This window comes from Dendrobates tinctorius, unplaced genomic scaffold (genome assembly GCF_039654945.1).
Source record: "Dendrobates tinctorius isolate UK_male_01 unplaced genomic scaffold, ASM3965494v1 ptg000020l, whole genome shotgun sequence".
NCBI lineage: Eukaryota > Metazoa > Chordata > Amphibia > Anura > Dendrobatidae > Dendrobates > Dendrobates tinctorius.
This window is the reverse complement of record NW_027361688.1, coordinates 27892582-27909209: the sequence shown is the minus strand read 5'-3', so window position 1 is coordinate 27909209 and position 16628 is coordinate 27892582. Positions and strand designations below refer to the sequence as shown.

The window sequence follows — 16628 nt, the reverse complement described above, 5'->3', positions numbered from 1 at the left end:
ATACAACAACCCCAAGGCTTGAAAACATGCATCCACATTAGCCAGAATAGGATCATCAGGTGTCAAAGAAAACGCCCAATCCTGGGGATCGCTGCGCAGCAAAGAGATGACCATTTTAACCTGCTGCGCAGAGCTCCCTGATGAGTTAGGCTTCAAGGCAAAAAATAATTTACAATTATTCTTAAAATTCAAAAATTTAGTCCGATCCCCAAAAAACACATCAGGAGTAGGAATCTTTGGTTCAGCAGTGTGTGAATGAGCAAGATAGGCGGAAATTCCCTGCACTTCAGCAGTCAGCTGCTCCACACGATCAGACAAAATTCCTCCTACGGCCCCAGAGAAAAAGAGGAAAAAATATACAAAAAAAATTCTGACACTTTTTTTTTTTTACAATTCTTTCCTGCTATTGAGTACCCTAGAATCTGCAGTTTGGCTTGTGATTCTGTTATGATTGAGTCACCGGAGGAGGAAAACAAAAATACAAGCTAAGTCCAGAAAACTGAGAGGTTGGTAGCTAGTGGATTGCAGACCCCTGATCCTATACACCACAACTAACAGTAGCCGTGGGGGGTTCCTACGGTGGTCCTAGACCCCTCGATCACAGCCGGAGAGCTAAATAAACCTAAAGAAGGAAGGGGAAATCTAAACTGCCCCAGAGCAGACCCCAAAGCAATAGGCAGCCCCCAACATGTATTGACGGTGAAAACAGAAGAAAACACAAACACAGATAGAAAGACAGGCTGAGCAAACGATGGGGCCCTTACTAACTAGATAGGACAGGACAGAAAAGCTGCTGTCTGCAATCACGCAAACACCCTACCAAAAATAATGCCAACACGTCTGATAGAAAAAAGCCCTGAAGTCACTAGACTTCCAAATACCTATATCAGCCCTCAGGTATATTCTGCAAACAGAGCAAAAAAAAAGAGCAATTGATCAGAGACAAAAATGGAGTCCAGCCAGTCCTAGCCAGGGCTGGCTGAACACAGGCACTAAGTAAACCAGACAAAATCTCATGAAACAACAGAAGAGCAAACTTAGCTCTTAAAAAACTGGAATAAACTGGAGGCCAGAGCTCTGAGCAGAGAAGTATCACCAGCAACCCAGCAGGGCGTCGGCAGCCTTATATCCACTCAGAGATTCCGGATGTCCAATCACACTCCACCTGATCTGATGACAGGTCTCTCCCATCCAGATCATTTTTACTACCTCCCTTCACCAGCAGAGGGAGTTCATCGGACATCAGAGGTGAAGGAGAAAATGAGCTCATAACACGCATGTGTATGAGGTTTACGGAGCGAAGCCATGTGTGTACTGAGTGGAGCCGTGTGTGTGCGAACCATAGAAAGCGGAACCTTGTGTGTATGAGGTGTGCGGAGCCATGCATATACAAGGTGTATGGTGGGGAGCATTTATACCTCCCAACTGTCCCAGATCCAGTTGGACAGTCCCGATTTTGAGGGAGAGTCTGCCCCGGCTGGGAGCTTACTTTTCCCACGGACACAGGAGTACAAGGCGGAGCCCCGAGGAGCGCTTTAAAATTTGCACGTGACGTTCCACTGGAAATGACGTGCTAGAAGCTGACCGGAAATTAGGTAATTTTGGGAGGAGATTGTGGCGGAACCATAGAGGCACTTCAGGGAATGCTTCAGATCCATCACTGTGTTCTCTGACAGCGCGGACAGCGGGATCGTCTTGGAATCAGGAATGCCGGCCATGTGAGCGGATCATGATGTGTCCTGCACCGGGAGGCTCAGGTGGGCACTACAATGGAGGCCGGGCTGCTATAGTATCTTTATAGAATCTTTTTCTCTGTTTCTTTTTCTCTGTTCTTTTTTTCTCTCTCTCTAATCTTTCTTTTTTTCTTTCTCTCTTTGTTCTTTCTTTCTCTCTGTTATTTCTTTCCCCTCTTTCTCTGTCTAGTCTTTCTTTCTCTGTCTAATCTTTCTTTCTCTCTGTTTCTTTCTCTCTGTTTCTTTCTCTCTGTTCTTTCTCTCTAATCTTTCTTTTTTTTCTTTCTCTCTGTTCTTTCTCTCTGTTATTTCTTTCTTCTCTTCCTTTCTTTCTCTGTTCTTTCTTTCTCTCTGTTCTTCTCTTCCTTTCTCTATCTGTTCTTTCTTTCGCTCTGTTCTTTCTTTCCCCTTTTTCTTTCTTTCTCTAATCTTTCTTTCTCTCTCTGTTCTTCCTTTCTCTGTTCTCGTTCTTTCCCCTCTTTCTTTGTCTCTGTTCTTTCTTTCCTCTCTTTCTCTGTTCTTACTTTCTCTTTGTTCTTTCTCTCTCCACATTTTAGAGGGTCACATCCCCATTACAGAGGGTCACATCCCCATTACACAGAGTCACATCCACATTTTAGAGGGTCATATCCACATTTTGGGGGCCACATTCACATTTTAGAGGACCACATCCACATGTGACCCTTTACAATGTGGATGTGACTCTACAATGTGGATGTGACCCTCTATATTGTGGATGTGACCCTCTATAAAGTGGATGTGACCCTCTGTATTGTGGATGTGACCCACTGTAATGTGGATGTGACCCTCTATAACAGGGATGGGCAATTAATTTTCCTGAGAAGCCACATGAAAGACCATGACTGTCATGGAGGGCCAAAACAATAGGCCAAAATTAATTCTTCTCAATATTAATATTGATATTTTATAATTATTATATTATTGATAATTTTATTACTTTTAAGTGTATTAGAATTGTATATTTAGCAGAATTAAGAATGCCGACACCCCCCTATATATCGTTTGAACCCGAGCACAGCCCTTTCAGTATATTGCATGAGCGCCCCCAACAGCCCCTTATATGCGGCATGAGCCCCACACAGCCTCCCTATATAAAGCATGAGCCCCACACAGCCTCCCTATATATACAGCATGAGCCCCACACAACCTCCCCATATACTGCATGAGCGCCACACAGCCTCCCCATATACTGCATGAGCTCCACACAGCGTCCCCATATACTGCATGAGACCCACACAGCCTCCCTATACACAGCATGAGCCCCACACAGCCTCAACATATACTGCATGAGCCCCACACAGCCTCCCCATATACTGCATGAGCCCCACACAGCCTCCCCATATACTGCATGAGCGCCACACAGCCTCCCCATATACTGCATGAGCTCCACACAGCGTCCCCATATACTGCATGAGACCCACACAGCCTCCCTATACACAGCATGAGCCCCACACAGCCTCAACATATACTGCATGAGCCCCACACAGCCTCCCCATATACTGCATGAGCCCCACACAGCCTCCCCATATACTGCATGAGCCCCACACAGCCTCCCCATATACTGCATGAGCCCCACACAGCCTCCCTATACACAGCATGAGCCCCACACAGCCTCCCCATATACTGCATGAGACCCACACAGCCTCCCCATATACGGTATGAGCCCCACACAGCCTCCCCATATACTGCATGAGCCCCACACAGCCTCCCCATATACTGCATGAGACCCACACAGCCTCCCAATATACTGCATGAGCCCCACACAGCCTTCCCATATACTACATGAGCCCCACACAGCCTCCCCATATACTGCATGAGCGCCACACAGCCTCCCCATATACTGCATGAGCGCCACACAGCCTCCCCATATACTGCATGAGACCCTCACAGCCTCCCTATACACAGCATGAACCCCACACAGCCTCCCCATATACTGCATGAGCCCCACACAGCCTCCCCATATACTGCATGAGCCCCACACAGCCTCCCCCTATGCTGCATGAGCCCCACACAGCCTCCCTATACACAGCATGAGCCCCACACAGCCTCCTCATATACTGCATGAGCCCCACACAGCCTCCCCATATACTGCATGAGCCCCACACAGCCTCCCCATATACTGCATGAGCCCCACGCAGTCTCCCCATATACTGCATGAGCCCCACACAGCCTCCCCTTGTACTGCATGAGCCCCACGCAGCCTCCCCATATACTGTATGAGACCCACACAGCCTCCCCATATACTGCATGAGACCCAAACAGCCTCCCCATATACTGCATGAGCGCCCCACAGCCTCCCCATATACTGCATGAGCCCCACACAGCCTCCCTATACACAGCATGAGCCCCACACAGCCTCCCCATATACTGCTTGAGCCCCACACAGCCTCCCCATATACTGCATGAGCCCCACATAGCCTCCCCATATACTGCATGAGCCCCACACAGCCTTCCCATATACTGCATGAGCCCCTCACAGCCTCCCTATATACTGCATGAGCCCCGCACAGCCTCCCTATATACTGCATGAGGCCCACACATCCTCCCTATATACAACATGAGCCCCACACAGCCTCCCTATATACTGCATGAGACCCAGCCTCCCCATATGCTGCATGAGCCCCACACAGCCTCCCTATATACAGCATGAGCCCCACACAGCCTCCCTATATACTGCATGAGCCCCACACAGCCTCCCCATATGCTTCATGAGCCCCACACAGCCTCCCTATACACAGCATGAGCCCCACACAGCCTCCCCATATACTGCATGAGCCCCAGACTGCCTCCCCATATACTGTATGAGACCCACACAGCCTCCCCATATACTGCATGAGACCCAAACATCCTCCCCATATACTGCATGAGCGCCACACAGCCTCCCCATATACTGCATGAGCCCCACACAGCCTCCCTATACACAGCATGAGCCCCACACAGCCTCCCCAGATACTGCTTGATCCCCACACAGCCTCCCCATATACTGCATGAGCCCAAAACAACAGCCTCCCCATATACTGCATGAGCCCCATACAACCTCCCCATATACTGCTTGAGCCCCACACTGCCTCCCTATATACTGCATGAGACCCACACAGCCTCCTATATACAGCATGAGCCCCAAACAGCCTCCCCATATACTGCATGAGACACACACAGCCTCCCCATATACTGCATGAGACCCACACAGTGTTCCCATATACTGCATGAGACCCACGCAGCCTCCCTATATACTGCATGAGCCCCACACAGCATCCCCATATACTGCATGAGCCCCACACAGCCTCCCCATATACTGCATGAGCCCCACACAGCCTCCCCATATACTGCATGAGCCCCACACAGCCTCCCCATATACTGTGCATGAGCCCCACACAGCCTCCCTATACACTGCATGAGCCCCACACAGCCTCCCCATATACTGCATGAGACCCACACAGCCTCCCCATATACTGCATGAGCGCCACACAGCCTCTCTATATACTGCATGAGGAGCTCACAGCCTCTCTATATACTGCATGAGGAGCCCACAGCCTCCCTATATACTGCATGAGGCCCCCACAGCCTCCCTATATACTGCATGAGTGCCACACAGCCTCCCCATATACTGCATGAGGCCCACACGGCCTCCCTATATACTGCATGAACCCCGCACAGCCTCCCTATATACTGCATGAGGCCCACACAGCCTACCTATATACAGCATGAGCCCCACACAGCCTCCCTATACACAGCATGAGCCCCACATAGCCTCCCCATATACTGCATGAGCCCAACACAGCCTCCCCATATACTGCATGAGCCCCACACAGCCTCCCCATATACTGCATGAGACCCACACAGCCTCCCCATATACTGCATGAGCGCCACACAGCCTCTCTATATACTGCATGAGGAGCTCACAGCCTCTCTATATATTGCATGAGGCCCCCACAGCCTCCCTATATACTGCATGAGCGCCACACAGCCTCCCCATATACTGCATGAGGCCCACACAGCCTCTCTATATAGTGCATGAGGAGCCCACAGCCTCCCCATATACTGCATGAGACACACACTGCCTCCCTATATACTGCATGAACCCCGCACAGCCTCCCTATATACTGCATGAGGCCCACACAGCCTCCCTATATACAGCATGAGCCCCACACAGCCTCCCTATACACAGCATGAGCCCCACATAGCCTCCCCATATACTGCATGAGCCCCACACAGCCTCCCCATATACTGCATGAGCCCCACACAGCCTCCCCATATACTCCATGAAACCCACACAGCCACCCCATATACTGCATGAGCGCCACACAGCCTCCCCATATACTCCATGAAACCCACACAGCCTCCCTATACACAGCATGAGCCCCACACAGCCTCCCCATAAACTGCATGAGACCCACATAGCCTCCCTATATACTGCATGAGCGCCACCCAGCCTCCCTATATACTGCATGAGCGCCACACAGCCTCCCTATATACTGCATGAGGAGCCCACAGCCTCTCTATATACTGCATGAGGAGCCCACAGCCTCGCTATATACTGCATGAGGCCCAAACAGCCTCCCTATATACTGCATGAGGCCCACATAGCCTCCCCATATACGACATGTGCAGCAGCACCATATCACCCCCTCATGTCACCCCAGGTGTGCAGCACCATGTCGTCACCCACCCCAGGTGTGCAGCACCATGTCGTCACCCACCCCAGGTGTGCAGCACCATGTCGTCACCCACCCCAGGTGTGCAGCACCATGTCGTCACCCACCCCAGGTGTGCAGCACCATGTCGTCACCCACCCCAGGTGTGCAGCACCATGTCGTCACCCACCCCAGGTGTGCAGCACCATGTCGTCACCCACCCCAGGTGTGCAGCACCATGTCGTCACCCACTCCAGGTGTGCAGCACCATGTCGTCACCCACCCCAGGTGTGCAGCACCATGTCGTCACCCACCCCAGGTGTGCAGCACCATGTCGTCACCCATCCCAGGTGTGCAGCACCATGTCGTCACCCACTCCAGGTGTGCAGCACCATGTCGTCACCCACCCCAGGTGTGAAGCACCATGTCGTCACCCACCCCAGGTGTGCAGCACCATGTCGTCACCCACTCCAGGTGTGCAGCACCATGTCGTCACCCACCCCAGGTGCGCAGCACCATGTCGTTACCCACCCCAGGTGTGCAGCACCATGTCGTCACCCACTCCAGGTATGCAGCACCATGTCGTCACCCACCCCAGGTGTGCAGCACCATGTCGTCACTCACTCCAGGTGTGCAGCACCATGTCGTCACCCACCCCAGGTGTGCAGCACCATGTCGTCACCCACCCCAGGTGTGCAGCACCATGTCGTCACCCACTCCAGGTGTGCACCACCATGTCGTCACCCCCATAGCCTCCCCATGCCCACCAAAATGGCCCTTACACATAAGGAAAAAAACCACCACATACTCACCTCGTCCCGTTCCCTGTCAGTGTGCTTCTCTTCCTGCCTCCGGTGCGCGGACTCTCCGGAGTAAACAGCTGGCGCGATGACGTCATTTCATCGTGTCAGCTGTTTCACACACAGATGTGGCCCCCGGGTCGCACTTTGCCCAGATGTTCTCTATAATGTGGATGTGATCCTCTGCAATGTGGATTTGAACCTCTGTAATATGAATGTGACCCTCTGTAATGTGGATGTGACCCTCTAGGTTACAGTGTGCCACAGCCCACAGGCCAGTCTGAGTCCCTCTCCTGCTCCAGTCCCTGCTGCCTAGTGCCTGCGCCCTGCGGTAAGTGGTGTCCAAGCCCAATATTATCCCTATTTGACAACTGGGTGCTATCCCTGAGGGTGCTTCGGTACTGTAGCGCATAGGACACTATAGCTGATTGTAAAGAATATATATACAGTATATACAGCTCTGGCAAAAATCAAAAGACCACTTTAAAATGTTCAGTTTGTCTGATTTTTCTCTTTATAGGTATATTTTTGAGTAAAATGTAAATTGCTGTTTTAGGCAATGTGCACACGTTGCGGAATTGCTGCGGAAATTTCTGCGGGAATTCCGCAACTCCCTGCCGTGGGAAATACGCTAGAATTCCGCATGTGTATTTCCCGCGTTTTAACTAGCGTTCTCCAAGCGATCTGTAGCTTCGCTTGGAAAACTGATTGACAGGTTGGTCACACTCGTCAAACATAGTGTTTGACAAGTGTGACCGACTTCTTACTATTCAGGCTGCCTATGCAGCATCAGTATTAAAAAGATATAAAGTTAAAAATAATAAAAAAAATAAAAAATGGTGTTTTTCTCACCTTCCGGAGTCCCACGCAACGTCACCAGGTCTCAGCGATGCTCCCGGCAAGTCCAGTTCCCAGTGATGCCTTGCGACAATGACCTTTGATGACGTCGCAGTCTTGCGAGACTGCTACGGTATCGCGAGACCGCAACTTCATCAAAGGTCATTGTCGCAAGGCATCGCTGGGAACTTGACTTGCCGGGAGCATCGCTGAGACCTGGTGACGCTGCGAGTGACTCCGGAAGGTGAGAATATCACCATTTTTTATTTTCATTTGTATTTTTACAGGGATATGGTACCCAGAGCCTGGAGGAGAATCTCCTCTCCTCCACACCCTGGGTACCATCCGCACATTTTCCGCTTACTTTGCGAATGATAGCCATAGCCACATGCGGAAAGTAAGCGGAACAATGCATTCCTATGTGTGCGGAATTCCCGCGATTCTGCACAAAGAATGAGCATGCTGCGTATTTTTCCGCTATGCCATTCCGCCGCAGAAAAATACGCAGCATTAGCACAGCATGTGCAGAATGCCATAGGATTGCATGGGATGCTTTTTTTTTGCGTTTTCACGGCAAAATCGCGCACTAAGAAACACCACGAAAACTCAAAAAAAGGTACGTGTGCACACAGCCTTATTCTTTAAACTACTGACAACATGTCTCTGAATTTCCAAGCAATAAATTTTGTATTTTTTTTCTGAAAATGAGAAATGGTCAAAATTAGAAAAAATAATTCAGTGCTTGCAGACCTCAAATAATGCAAAGAAATACAAGTTCATAATCATTTAGAAACAACAATATTAATGTTTTAACTCAGGAAGAGTTCAGAAATCAATATTTTGTGGAATAGCCATGATTGTTAATCACAGCTTTCATGTGTCTTGGCTGCTGTCCACCAGTCTCTCACTCTGCTTTTGGGTGACCTTATGTCACTCCTGGTACAATAGTGTAAGCAGTTCTTCTTTGTTTGATGGCTTGTGACTATCCATCTTCCTCTTGATTACATTCCAGAGGTTTTCAATGGGGATCAGGTCTGGAGAATGGGCCGGCCATGACCGGGATTTGATGTGGTGGTCTCTTAATTTTTTTTTTTATAAATATATACTGTATATATATATATATCACAGCGCTGAAAATATGGGGCTGAGATATCAGCCGGTTGTATAGGCACTACTACAACCACTAGCGATAATTTAGTAAAATTATTATAGTATTACCATGTAGTGACGGTGGTGGTATAGCGTGCCGAGGGTTCAGAGAGCTGGGCCTGCAGGCAGCATGGCAGGACTTGTGCTGATATCAATTTATGGTATGCTGTGGACCCCTGGCTGACACGCTGATATGAAGCAAATGAGAGAAATACATTTGTTAATTGAGCACTAAGGCTAGTTTCACACTAGCGTTTCTGCCCGCAGCACACGGCGCCGCTAAGCCCCGCCCCCTTCCGTCATCTCCGCCTAGTGTCGCACAGCGCTGCATGTGATCTGCATACCCTATCTTTAGCATAGGGTGCGCTGGCCGTGCGCTAGTAGGATTTTGAGTGCGCTGCGCCCTTTTGACGGTGCTCCGAGCGCACCAAAATGCAACATGGTGCGTTCAGCGCGCATCGGTGCACCGTCAAAAGGGCGCAGCGCAAGCAAAATCCTACTAACGCACCCTATGCTAAAGATAGGGTGTGCAGATCGCATGCAGCGCTGTGCGACACTAGGCGGAGATGACCGGAGGGGGCGCGGCAGGGGGCGGGGCTTAGCGGCGCCATGCGCTGCAGGCAGAAACGCTAGTGTGAAACTAGCCTTACTTATGTTTTCAGTGGTTATACACTAACAGAGCCTTTTTTCTATTGCTAAGTATTTATTGTTCCTCAACCATTTTTATGAAATGGGTTGTTAGAAGGTGTACCTCTGCCGCACATGAGCTATACTCAAGTGCTACTACAGGAGACCCAAGCCTTAAGATGGGCCGCGGCCCGCGTCACAGTGGGCCACTGCATTGTGCCAAAGAAGAAAAAAAAAACACAAGCTTTCCTTAATAGCCTGTGGAGCGGGGAAGCACGGAAGCCATAGATTCGTCATGGATAATAATGAAGAGATGAAAGAAGGATTTTCCAGCTTCCAAAAAAAATTCCAATTTATTGTAGCTAAAGCAACATGAAAAAATAGACAGCAGCTCACATGGTGTGAGATAAGGCTGCGCGTTTCGAACAGAACACTGTTCTTTCTCAAAGCTGCTCAATACTGAGAATAGCGTGATTAAATACTTGCTGCAACCAATGAACACGGTGCAGCACTCACACGGTGAATAATTAGTGAATCACATAAAATCACAAAAGACATCAATACAAATGCATACAAATTTACACATCATAACAAGGAAAAATGCATATAAAATACAATAAGTGAGTAAAGATGAAAGAAAAAAAAAAGAAAAAAACTCCTTTTTCCTTATAGAATATACAAACAGATCTAGTAATGGAACATTGTCTCCTTTCTTGCATTCAGGCCGTTAGGATAACAGGTATTAAGACAAAATATCCAGTATGCTTCACGCATCATGAGCCGTCTTCTATTATCTCCTCCTCTTGTCTGTATATTCAGTCTCTCAATGCCAAAAACCTGAAGAAACGCTGTGTCTCTATGATGATGATTAATAAAGTGCTTAGATGCAAATGACATCGAGCGATTCCAACTAGTGGAAGAAACAATGTCAGTGATGTGTTCAGAGATACGAAATTTTAACATTTTTCCTTGTTATGATGTGTAAATTTGTATGCATTTGTATTGATGTCTTTTGTGATTCACTAATTATTCACCGTGTGAGTGCTGCACCGTGTTCATTGGTTGCAGCAAGTATTTAATCACGCTATTCTCAGCATTGAGCAGCTTTGAGAAAGAACAGTATTCTGTTGAAACGCGTAGCCTTATCTCACACCATGTGAGCTGCTGTCTATTTTTTCATGTTGTTTTATCCACAGTAAATTGGAATTTTTTTTGGAAGCTGGAAAATCCTTCTTTTATCTCTTCATTATTGGCCACTGCATCGTGCTTGCCCCCCAGGCTAAAATTTGCCAGCCAGCCCCTGTGACTTGTGGTTTTGCATTTGCAGTGAGACAGAAAAACACTGCTAGCAGCGGGTTTTTTGTTGTTGCTGCAAGTAACGCATTTGCCGGATCGCGGTAAAACCGCAAGTGCCGCACATGTCCACAAGTCCTATAGGGATGAATGAGGCCGAGCGCAGTGTTGCTGTAAGTGATCCATTACGCGGCATATGCGGAGAAACTGCCGGATCTGCCACGAATGGCAAAAATTGCTGACGTGAAAGTAGCCTAAGTCACTGCCGACAGTGTCTGCATTAGGCCGGGGTCAGACATGCGAGAAACTTGCACGAGTTTCGCATGTCAATACCCGGTACTGCCGCCGGAACTCTGACAGGAGCGTGTGGCTCCATGTATTTCTTTGCAGCTGGCAGCTGCATGCTCCGGTCCCGAGTGCCGGTGGCAGTGAAGCGATGGCCGGGGAACCACCACGGTGCAGGGAGACTACGGTACACAAGATGAGGTGCAAACAACAAAGGGTAAATTTTTTGGAAGGCAAGGAATGAAGTGGATAAGCAAGTGGTATGCAATGGCAAAAGATGGTTTATAAGAGTTTGTATTCTTTAGCTGGGCCGTCAAATAGCACGGTGCTCCAGCTATTACAGGATCAATATATATCATACAGGCAAAACCAAACAATAAACAAAGAATGATGCTGCTGTAAGTGTAGTCTCCCTGGCCCCTACTAAAAAGGCCACACGGCTGCCGTGTTCTGTTTGTTGAAGCCTACACTAGGCCCTGATAACAAACTCACGGTGATGTTGGGGACTCAGGTCCAGTCCCGGGGGGGCCCCAACAGTCTTGAACGGTGGTGCACACGTCTGTCTGGCAGATAAGTGAAATGTGGTCTTGTCCTTGCTTCAGAGTCGTGGAGGTGCTTCTGGAAACTAAATCCCATTCTCGATCTCTTCGTGGCTTCTCAAAATAGCACAGGACAGCCACCTTTGCTACACCTGAAGAGTCTGTTCAATATCACAAGTCCACTTAGTCTCAGACTGTGTGACCTTTTTACACAGCTCCATGCACAGCAGCTCTCAGCAGCAACTTCCAGCTCACACGCTCTCACAGGCTCATCTCCTCCCCTCCTCAGCCTTGGGCAGTTCAGTAACATAGTCCTTTACAGGGGGGAGCAAATCATTTCATCTCACCAGACAAGGGGGTGCTGTCTCTTAAAGTTGCAGCGTGTTTCTTACTGTCCATAACAGCACCACCCCCTTACATGCCTTCCTACTTATTGATGGTCATCCTCAGCCATAACAGCATCAAGGTCAAGGTGCAATGAAGGAACGTGCAATGTGGAAACAGCACCTATAGAGGAGGGAACAAAGTCAGAAAAACAGACAGAGTACACTGTTCTACGTATCAGACTGGTGGAACCCCTGCAGTAGACCTCTGGGATCTCTGAAGTTCTTGGCTATCAGGCAAGGCTTGACTATCTTCCAGAGGAACACTTGCTGCACGAGTCGTAGTGAGCTCTTGTCGGGTCTCGTCCTCATGTGGTGGTAGTGGTACATCCATGGGATTACCATCTCTGTACGGCTGAGAACCCTCCGCTGTGTCAGGGACGGTCCACCACTCATCATCGATTTCACGATCAGGCAAGAAAGATTCAGGAAGAGGAGTAGCGCCTTCAGACGGCAATGGCGCAGAACAGACCTCAGACCGGCAGGGCCGCAGCATATTTCTGTGAAGTACCCTAGGGGCGGACACCCCACTTTCAATCTGCACCTTGTAGATCGGGCCGTCACCATACACTCTCTCGATTACTCTGTAAGGATGTACTTCCCATCTCTCACTTAGTTTTCCCTTGGGGCGTTTCTCTCTGACTAATACTCGGTCCCCGGGTTGGAGCGGTATCTCTTGAGTCGGTTTACGGCCCGTGTGGTTTTTTTCCTGCAACTGCTGACCTGCCAACCGCCATATCATTTGTAATTGTTGCCGATGCTCTTTCATCCATGAAGTGACAGTTCGCTCCATCAGCTTCTCTGGCTGTTCCAAATTCAGCTCAATGATTTCTCGTCCAGCTCTTCCAACCAGCAGTATATATGGGGTGTAACCTGTGGTGGAGTGGACCCGATTGTTGTAGGTCCAGACCAACCCTGTCAGGTAGTCTTTCCAACATGACTTCTTATCCTCCTCCAACATTCTCAGCATTTGAAGTAGGGTTTGGTTGAAGTGTTCACATGCTCCATTGCCTTGAGGATGGTAAGGGGTGGTCTGGGACCGCTTGATGCCATACATAATTTACAGTTCTTCCATCACCTTGCCTTGGAAACATGTGCCTTGGTCAGAGTGGATGTGCTTTGGGCACTCATACACCTGGATGAAGTCTTGACAGATGGCCCGCATCGCCAACTCAGCAGTCTGATCTCTAGTCGGGGTGACTACTGCAAACTTGGAGAAATGATTGGTCATCACCAAACAGTTCTGTAGCCCCCGGGCCGAGTGTCCCACGAGGAGATAGTCGATCATCAAGACTTCTAGCGGTTCCTTAGTTTGTATGGTCTGGATGGGTGCCCTTTGTTTGGTACTCTTGATAAGGTCACATACTCGACATTGCCAGCAAAACTCTTCCACCACAGACTACAACCGGGGGTAGTATACATACCGCTGTAACCATTGGTAGGTCTTTGTGGGCCCGAAGTGAGCTCCAAATTCGTGGGCTTCTTTAGCTACTTGAGCCATTTTTCCTGGGATGACCACCTGCCACATTGCTTCCATATCTTTTGGCTATTGTCTCTTACGATATAACACTGATTCTCGCACTTCCAGTCTATCCCACTGGTGTAAGACACTTCATCTCAGCATCCAGATCATCTCTTTCTTGTTTGCTAGGCTTCCACTTCCAAGTTACCCACCATTGCGTCTGTCTCAGCCCTTCATCTTCATCCTGAACATGTCCCCATTCCTCATTGGTTCTCCCCAGGGACCGGGGTAATGCGTAGGCCTCCCTACTTGACTGGGCCGCAACCACTGGGGGCTTAAACTTACAAAAGTCTGGTTTTTTTTCCTCTTCAAGTTGTTCATCGAGATCCCCACTGGAGTCTCCACAGTCACTCTTGACAGCCCGTCAGCATTTATGTTTTCGGTAGCAGAGCGATAACGGATGGTAAAGTCAAACTTGGCTAGGTGAGCCACCCACCGTTGTTCTAAGGCCCCAATTTAGCATTCTCTAGGTGGGCCAGGGGATTATTGTCTGTTCGAACTTGATTCTTGGTCCCTGTCCGGAAGCCTGCTAACTTCTCTGTCATGGCCCACACTAGGGCCAGGAGCTCTAACCAGAAGGAGCTGTAATTGTGGGGGTTTCTTTTGCTGTCCTGCAGGGACCTACTGGCATACCCGATGACTCTCTCATATCCATCCTGTATCTGAGAGAGTACTGCACCGAGCCCATGAAGGCTACTGTCTGTGTAGAACAGGAACGGTTGATCGAAATCTGCGTAGGCCAAAATCGGGGCTGAAGTAAGGGCATTCTTTATGGCCTGGAAGGCCTCATCCTGTCTCTGGGCCCAAGGGAGGCACTGGTTTTTCGGCACACCAGCAGTCCTCCTCAGCAGCTCGTTCAGAGGACCCTGTTGTTAATTCTCTTTCTGGGCTCCCTCTGGTGGTTAATGGAGGTAGTGGAGCTGATTTGATTGACAGAGGCTTACCACCTGATAATGAGGACAACGATTGGAGATCTGAGGCTTCAGAATGGGATTTAAGACAGCCGATGCCCTCGGCTGGTGATTTTTGCTGCCTTGCCTCCTGTGGTCTGACGTATCCAGCTCTTTCCCTGCATTGTCCAGCTAAGTGATTAATTTGCTTTTATGTTTGCATTTGTTCAGGTTCTGTCTATTCCTGCTTTGTACGGGTCGGCCAGCTCCGGCTGGGGCTGTGCTGCATCACCGCCATATGTTGTTGCTTGTGCCAGTTTGTTTTTTCCTCCTGGTATGTTGGTCTCTGTTGCTTTGCTTTCAGAATCTACCAGAGTACTGATATAGTGGGAGGCAACGTCGTGTGACTTCAGGGTTTTTTGCGTCAGTCGTGTTGGACATTTTGCAGGGTTTTTTGTGCGTGATTGCAGACAGTATCTATCCTTTCCTGTCCTGTCTAGTCAGTGTGGGCCCCTTCATTTGCTCAGACTATTTTCCTACCTGCGTTTGTGTTTTCATCTTGTCTCACCGACAATATATGTTTGGGGGCTATCTATTCCTTTGCGGTCTGCTCTGGGGCAGTTTAGATTTCCCCTTTCTTGCTTTAGGCTTAGTTAGCTCTCCGGCTGTGCTGAGGCATCTAGGGCATCATAGGCACGCTCCACGGCTACTGCTAGTTGTGTGGATAGGATCCGCTGAGTTACCAACCTCTCTGGTGTTCTGTGGCTCAGCTCAGGCCTGCTTTCTCCTCAGTGACCCATTCATAACAGGACCCGCCACCTTCGCGAAGTCTGTGACAAACTGGTGGTAGTACCTGGCGAGCCCAAGAAAGGCCTGGGGGTTCTCTCTCTGTTCGAGGGACTGGCCACTTCTGGATAGCAGCCACTTTTTCTGGTGAGGGTAGAACTCCATCTTGTGACACTATGTGGCCAAGGTACTCGATATCCCTCTTGAAGAGGTGGCATTTCTTTGGCTTCCCCTTCAGGTTATGAGCCCGCAGTCTTCCGAGTACCTGTCCAAGCCGGGCAAGGTGCTCTTCGAACGAGGCAGAAAAAACAATGATGTCATCCAGATAGATCAGGGTAGTTTCAAAATTTAAGTCTCCCAAACACTTTTCCATCAGCCGTTGAAACGTGCCCGGAGCATTGCAGAGCCCGAAGGGCATCCGGTTAAACTCAAAGAATCCCATAGGGAGGATAAAGGCGGTTTTTGCTTTGTCTTTCTCTGCCACGGCTACTTGCCGGTATTCACTTGCTAGGTCCAAGGTGGAGAAGTACTTGGCTTTCCCCAACACTGTCAAGGATTCTTCGATGCGGGGTAACGGATATCAGTCTTGCACAGTGCAGGCATTGCGTTTCCTGTAATTTACACAGAACCGGATGGTCCCATCCTTTTTCTTGATGAGCACCACCGGGCGGCCCAAGGGCTCTGACTACTCTACACTATTCCTGAATCCAGTATATGCTTCAGTAATGTCTTCATCTCTTGGTACATCTTGGGCAGGATCTGCTGGTATCGTTCTCGAATTGGACGAGCTTCCTAGGTCGATATCTCGCGCGTGATGGCTTCAGTACAGCCGAAATCTTCGGCGTGATGGGCAAATGTGGCCTGATTTTCCCGCAGCATAGCTTCTATCTCTTGCACATGCTCAGGGCCTAGAGCCTTCACATCCACTTCCTTTTGATCTAGGATGACCCGTCCACTCCACTCCGGGGATGGCGTCTCTTCGGCTCCCACAGCAACTGCTAGGGTCCACCCCGCACCTTCTATCGGTGATAAAGAAGACATCTCCTTCTGTCTCACCACTACACTCTTATGTAGCTATACCAGGGCCAGATCTGACCCTCGTGACAAGGTGACCTCCCCAGGGCCCACA

The 16628-nt window shown here is 49.4% G+C and overlaps 1 long non-coding RNA gene across 1 annotated transcript in view; it reads left to right on the top strand.

Annotated features, from left to right (window-relative positions):
- Positions 1-1395: 1395 nt before the first annotated feature.
- Positions 1396-16628, top strand: part of LOC141083578 (uncharacterized) — an 80933-nt gene continuing 65700 nt past the window's right edge. Inside the window, exons 1-2 of the long non-coding RNA XR_012230757.1 lie at positions 1396-1757; positions 7439-7519. This is a non-coding gene — a long non-coding RNA (uncharacterized lncRNA). The remainder of the gene's footprint in view (positions 1758-7438; positions 7520-16628) is intronic.